Source organism: Tiliqua scincoides, chromosome 1 (genome assembly GCF_035046505.1).
Source record: "Tiliqua scincoides isolate rTilSci1 chromosome 1, rTilSci1.hap2, whole genome shotgun sequence".
NCBI lineage: Eukaryota > Metazoa > Chordata > Lepidosauria > Squamata > Scincidae > Tiliqua > Tiliqua scincoides.
In genome coordinates, this window is record NC_089821.1 from 114,665,610 (window position 1) to 114,672,190 (window position 6,581).

Below are 6,581 nucleotides of genomic sequence, written 5' to 3' on the forward strand. Positions count from 1 at the left end.
GCAGCTGGTAGAGACAAGGACCATGGCATAAAACAATGTTTTATGGGATGTTTAGGGATAAAACAAACACTATCGTCAAGGTCCCATTCTGAATCAGGACACCTTTCCCACTGCATGCCATTTACATTTTAAAAAGCAAGCAAACCAGAACCAATGATTAAAGCTACAATCCTATGCAACTTACCTGGGAGCAAGTCTCACTGAACTCAGTGTTACATGTTCCAATTGCACTGTTAGGTCTAGTTTCCCACTTGAACTGGAGATGTGTTGCACAGATAAGGCACAATCCTCCATCCCTGTACCCTTTGTTATCTGTGCAACGCTCATTTAAACATGTTTTCTTAGAATGTAGTCTTACTAAGGTCAATGGGATTGACTCCCTATTAACTGCATTTACAAATGAGCCTTCAATTTGGAAGCAATGCATTGCAGCGCTTGTCATACAATGTATGCCTCCTTTTGTAGATACAAGAACCTTTCCCCTTTGGCCTATGAGCATACATGCATGGAACTCACCCCAGCACAGACAGGAATAGAGAAGTTCCTGAATGCACAGAGCTATGGTTGTGTCTGGAAACAACAGAGCCGTTGATTGTTTTGTAGCTTGCTTGTAAAAGTATGAAGTCACTCCAAAGTAATTCTATAAATAATCTTCCTTCCCTAAGCAATTATAATTTTTTACATGAAACACAACTGGGGATAATTTCCTGGATTAAAGAATATTTAAGATGTAGTCTTTATGTCTGAGTCTGGAAACTTAGTCTTGAACATGGACTTGATTACAAAAACGGAGGCCTGTTTCTTTATTATGCCTTATTTTAGTGTTTCTCAAACTGTGGTCAGAACCCACTAGGTGGGCCATGAGCCAATTTCAGATGGTGTACCATTCATTTCAATATTTTATTTTTAATATGCTAGACTTGATGCATGGTATGTGGCTGCATTTAGCGAAATGTTAAAGATCTGTACTTTTAACTGGCTACTATGCATATGCCTTTAACAATGATACTAAATGGGACTCCTGGGTAAGTGTGGGTAGGATTTCAGCCTAGGATTGCTAAAACTCTGCCTGCTTGCTGATATCATTACCAGTCATGACAGGTGGGTCCCAACAGATTCACATTCTAAAAAGTGGGTCCCACTTTTTGACCCAATAGAATAAGCAGTAAGAACCACTGCTTATTATATTAAACAATGAGGAAAGAAAATGTTCTAATGCCTTAAGAATGAGATTTTCATTTCCAACCTTCCAACCAATGGTTGGCAACCTTCAGTCTCGAAAGACTATGGTATAAGCTTACAGCACCCGGTATTCCCAGCAGTCTCCCATCCAAGTACTAACCAGGCCTGACCCTGCTTAGCTTCCAAGATCAGATGAGATCAGGCATGTGCAGGGTAACAGTTGCTGCCAACAATTATTACTATATTGATACCAACAGCTTTCAGCAGAAATGTGCTGAAGAGGTTAAAAAACATCCTAATCTAGACTTCATCATTTAAAATACAGTGTTTATATAATCATTGATTTAACTTAAAGTCATGTTGCAGGAATTTCTCCAGGATTACACTGATCTTCCCCATCCCCCTTTTGGATCATGGATAGAATGCTGAAACTGAATAGAATAGTTGGCTGAAACAAATTCTGCTTATTGATTTCAGGATTTTGACGGATTGTGATGAAGTATTTACTTAGCTAAGGCAAAGCAGAAACATTGTGAACCAGTCCGGTTTCTTCCATCATTATACTTTCTGCCCCCAGCCCATCTTCCTTTGCATGTAGAGGCACACGATGGTAAGTTCTAGCCCATCATTGTCTTCTCCTCCACCCCTGCTCCTCCTTTTCCAGTCCAGGGAGGAGAGGTGAAGGCGAGGGGTGGGATGGGCACAGTTCTGGGATGACCACTCTTTCATGCCGCTGATTAGATGGTCAGCTCTGACAGCTATATCAGCAGATCACATGGCGACTCAATCTATGCAGTCTTGTTTGCAATGCTGTTTTGTGATCATCAATCACATCTAGCAGTAAAATCTTCTTAAGATAGAATGATCCTGTCCTTGGTCAATCTGGATCCAGGATATATGAAGGAATTCCTACTCTCCTACATGGCCCCATCCTCATGGTTGAAAATCTTTTAAAGGACACCCAAAGATGTGAAGGCCTGGGGGAGGGGGCAACTTTTTTCGGTCTACCTCCCACCCCCACCCCCCAGCAGAAGGACAATTCTCAATTTTTTCAGTGGGAAATTTGGAATTGTTGGGGAACCTAAGCTTTCAGAAACTTTTGCATTCCCCCTTTACATGTTTAAATGTACTGTATATTGTAAGACATTTTAGGTACATATCTGAAAAGGTACTCTAAGAACCAGCCCTATGAAATATAGTTCTCGGATTCTACAACGCTGAGTTAGGTTTTCATTCATCCTTGCTAATGGATCGGTGAATTGATTCATTTGGACTTCTAGCCTGCCCCATTTGGAGCAGCTCAAATCCATAGGCAGTAAAATTAATCAGCCATCCTAACTGAATTCCCCCTTCTCAACTGACTGAAATAAAGTGAGCAGCTCATCTTTAGCACAGCTAAGCACTTGGCTTTACTTGTCTCCACTGATTCACTGCAACACATTTCAGTAAGCCAAGTGTAGATTGGCCTGCTATGTTAAAGTCTACACTCCCCATTTATTGCTTTGTTACAATGAAACAAGAAAATCCTGGCATCAGAAATAGAGGTTGGGGAACCCTCTTGCAGTTTTTTTTTCCTTCAAGATAACACTACTGTCAAGAGCCAACTCAGCTAAAAATGATTACGATTTGTTTTTCCTTTTATTTCCAAGCTAACTATAGGGAGGGAGAATGTTCTAGAGAAGTAGAATTCAGTCACATCAATGTACAAACACTGAGAGCCATAGGATTTGATGAGAGTCCCTCAGAGATAGCATGTAGCAAGAGAACAGGTTGCCAGGAGCAAGCAAGGGAAGTTTAAATGTGAACAAAATACAAAAGTGGTACATGAGCAAGGGTCAGCACTCTTTCTTCTGGGAGAAGTACATCAGCAGAATAGTGGAAGAGTGTCACCCAATTACTGCTGATCTATCAACTAATGCACAGGGAAAGTCTCAAATTGATTTACTGCAACTCCTGGAGGTCTTTTCTATCAATTGCACCCTGCCTTGGACTTGACATCAGTCCATCGGCTAGTGTCAAGTGTGTGTATTTGTACTCTGGCTTTCATAAAAATTAAACATGATGAATTGGAATTATCCACACAGTTTTCTTGGGGAGTGGATTTGGCCTTCCTTTTGTTTTGTTGTGTTGTGTGTACTACCCCAAAATATGAAAGGATATAATCAAGCCCCCACTGAATATGAGCTACACACACTGAAAACATGGTGAGTGAGGCACATGCAGACCACAGTGCCGTATCATATAAACATAGCCACGGTATCCAAGACCTCCAAAGTTACTCAGAAAAGAAAAAAAGAAAAATAATTATCAAGCAAAGTGAAAACCTTCAAAAACAATAGCCTGCAATTATTTAAATCAAAACAAATATCTAAAGGACACTTGGAATTATGAAACCTGAAAGCCATGGGGAAAAAAGTAGGCAGTAGAAATATTAAAAAGCTAACCATAGGTACAAAACTCTCACTTGGGTGGGATATCCCTGATTCAATAGGTCCAATTCCAAGAGAAACTTGTATAAGCAGAAGTTCCATTGTCACAGATGACAAACTGCACCTGCTGAAATTCCATCCTCTACACAAAGGCCCAGGAGCCCTAAAGTTGAAAGGTTGGCCACCCCTGCTGTAAGGGGAAAGAGGTGATTTTAGCTCATCTCCCTTCCATTTTTACCTCATTTCATTTACTACTAATCTACTTCTCAGAGTTGAGGGATCCTTGGGATTAGTAGTACATACAACAATGTGGAAAATTTGGGGATGTCTTACCGCTTTAAACACCCCTGAATTCACCCTCTTATTCACCAGGCATAAGAGTGGATGGTAGAAAAGGTTTACACGTGTATACAAAGTTACTAATACACCATGTTGCTATAAAGCTGGTCATCTGTATGACTGAGTCAGAGACAAACACTCTCCAGGGTTCAAAGAATAAAGTGGCTGTACATCATAGCTCTTAAAAGAACATAAATTTTGGTTGTACATTAAACCACCAAATGAGCAAAGTAAGATATATTAATAGCTTATTTGCATACTTCCTTACTACAGTCGTGTATGTCTTACACGGAAAATTTAGAGCATCATCAATTAAATGGTTCATAAAACAAAATACTAAGTGAATTTCAAACACCAGTCATTAATTCTCATCCACTGTTATTGAGCTTTAATTTCATGAAAAAAATAGGTATTAACCTGCATTTGATGATTTAAGCGTCTTAGGCAGAGGTGAAAGCTGAAGGAAAGCCTAGATTTGCTCTGTTCATTTACATATGAATCCAGAATTTAGCATCCTCTTCAGGTTTACAGCCCAGTCCTGTCCAAATATAAAATGCATCCTACCTCCTCAGTTTGAAATTTACAGTGCAATCCGATGCATGTTGACTCAGATGTTAAGTCCATAAGTGTTCAATGGGGCTTGCGCCCTGCTGTGCATAGGATTGCAGCCTTCCTGTGTCACAGTGCATATAGAAGTGAGCACCAATGAGTTTAATTGGAATAACTCCCAGGGAAGCGCATATACTGTAGATTTGCAGCATAAGAGTTAAGTGCACACATAGCAAGAACTCCAAGGGATTAGCTTTACTTCTTAATACTTTGTTCTGAAGTGACAATGAGCACTCTCACTTTCAAAAAAAAAAAGAACCATTTGCTGTCTCTTAATCTTTCCATACAATTTTGTATTATACAGATTTTAAAACATCAGTGTTTAATTGGCACTTATAGCCATCTCATTTCACATCCATTTTGACTTTGCTAAATTGACAGTTTTTAGGAGCATGGATGACATTCTTGAATAGCCTGCTGCCTCGGGAAAAGGCTTTTCAGAGAAAGGTACAAAATCAGGCCAACATAGTGTTTCAAAAGGTAAAAGGAAAATGAAACTTTATTTTATATGGATGCAGGTATTTTTTTTTAAACCAAATGCTTTTTGGTAAAGTAGGAAATGGGAATATAATATATTCCAAAATATTAGAAATTAAAAAATGTATTTGATATCATACATTTATAATTAAAAAGAATACCCAAGGTGGCTTACAATACCATCTATAAACTAAATACTGGCATTTTTAAAATTATTGAAAACATCATTAACCGTTAAAATATTGCAGCCAATAAAACCATTTACAGACAGATTTTTGAAATGGGGTTAAAACTGTCAAGGGTGGATTAGAAGGGAGGACAAAACAAAATACAGGTTGGGTATCCCTTATCTGGAATTCCAAAATACGGAATATTCCAAAATACAAAACTTTGAGTGCCAACATGACTTTTTAAAAAAACTTTTTTGCTTAAAGAAATACAATCACAAACTGTGTTTCATGCACAAACCTTGTTTCATGCACAAAATTATTAAAAAAATGGAATATAATTACAATATATATAATTCAGACAGTGTGTATAAGGGATATATGAAACGCAAATGAATTTTATTTTTAGATTTAGCATTGTTTACAAGAGATAAAGCCTCAGTGAAAATTTCTTCCCAGAAAATATGCATAGGATTAGGTCATAAAGGCATCTCAGCCTTGGAGACCTGCTCTCGGTGACAAAGAGTCATACCCAGAGTAACAATTATGTGAACAGAGGCACTCTCTGAATACAAGCGATATTCAAAAATAGAAGGAGCATTCCACTCATGGAGAGGTCCCTGGCACAAAACATGCCCCCCCCCCCCCGCATAGGAAGATTGTTCCTTCCATGCTCAATGGAAACCTGAATTCATGGAAATCGAGATTTGAATGCAACCTAAGAATTCTAACATTCTAAGAATTCTAACATTCAAGGGAGACTCCATATAATTATCAAATATATCAAAACAGACCTATTCCCCACCAGTTTATGTGATGCAGCTGCCCCCCCCCCCCAAAAAAAAACACACTTTATGTTAGGGAGGGAGGGTTGTTCAAATGACCCAAGAGAGGTAAGTAAACATTTTTACTTGCCTCCTGGTAGGTCACCAATGGGTTTCCTCAGATGTATGATGGCTATTTAGCCATCACAGACCTATGAGCCTCAGTGGTGGGTCAACTCTAGGAAAGGGGGACAGGATCCTAGTGTGCACTGCTACCGCTTAGATCCCTTCCACCCTTGAACAATCCCATGCCTGGCATGGCCCCTACCCTGATACTCCTCTGATCCTCATCCGATCCACCCCAAACCTACCCCACCATCTTCACAGCTTCACCTTCACAGCTCCGGCACAGCCTGGATGGGCTGTTGCCACATACGCACAGGACCTCTGGTTGTTTGCACCAGTGTTTCTGCAGCACACAACAGTGGTGCGCCTTTTGCAGCACCACCCTAGCACTTACAGCAGAATATCGGGAGATCTCTTAGCGTAAGTTCCCAATAGTGGGCTGCCTGGTGCCTCAAGGCAGAATACTCAAAACATACTGAAAAGGGGAA

General features: G+C 39.7%; 1 pseudogene; it reads right to left on the bottom strand.

Annotated features, from left to right (window-relative positions):
- Nucleotides 1-1,294: 1,294 nt before the first annotated feature.
- LOC136637901 (5S ribosomal RNA) lies at nucleotides 1,295-1,413 on the bottom strand (annotated as a pseudogene).
- Nucleotides 1,414-6,581: the final 5,168 nt, after the last annotated feature.